Source organism: Octopus bimaculoides, chromosome 3 (genome assembly GCF_001194135.2).
Source record: "Octopus bimaculoides isolate UCB-OBI-ISO-001 chromosome 3, ASM119413v2, whole genome shotgun sequence".
Lineage (NCBI taxonomy): Eukaryota > Metazoa > Mollusca > Cephalopoda > Octopoda > Octopodidae > Octopus > Octopus bimaculoides.
The window spans coordinates 117,393,140-117,393,851 of record NC_068983.1 but is presented as its reverse complement, the minus strand read 5'-3'; the positions used below and the strand labels follow the sequence as shown (position 1 = coordinate 117,393,851).

Genomic DNA, 712 nt, shown 5'->3' with positions numbered 1-712 from the left:
TGTGTGTGTGTGTGTGTGTGTGTGTGTATGTATATTTATATATATATATGTATACACATATATATACATGCACGCTTAAACACACACGCAAACGCACGCGCGCACAGAAGCAATCAGACACACTTACACATACACACAAACACAAACACACACATATGTGGCTGTGTATGTACTCACTAGTTCTGGCCGCTTCATCATGCTATATCATGGTCACACCGTTATAATGATGTTCATTGGTAAAAGGAATGGTACACGTTTAACAACATTGATGTCTATCTTACTCAAGATATTGCTTGGTTGATATGATTGCCTATAGGTGTATACTAATTTACAATTTGTTTTGCTAGCGGTCAGAAACTTATTTTATCTCATGTTTTCTTCAAGGGAATTTACAATCATAAAGGCACTATCTATGGTAATACTAAGAACTATTTCCTGAAATACATTAATCAGATTCTTTCTTAATCTGTACAATTTTGACCGTTGCAGTTTCTCGACAGAATAAGGTATCACGACATCCGTCAAGAGGAATTAAATTCACTATTTTGAATTGTCAAAGAGATTCAAAATTATGAATTTAATTCCTCTTAATTTTACCTCATTTCATCTAATTATTTTTATTTATCGCTACTTTTTCATTAAAAAAAATGCCTTTATTTTTTGATATTCAGTGTGCATTTTCGCTTTTTGTCTTCTTACTTTCCCTATATAT

At 32.4% G+C, this 712-nt stretch overlaps 1 protein-coding gene across 1 annotated transcript in view; it reads left to right on the top strand.

The window, feature by feature from the left end:
* LOC106867257 (uncharacterized) overlaps window positions 1–712 on the top strand; it is a 32,501-nt gene that overhangs the window by 19,125 nt on the left and 12,664 nt on the right. The gene's annotated exons all lie outside the window — the stretch shown is intronic.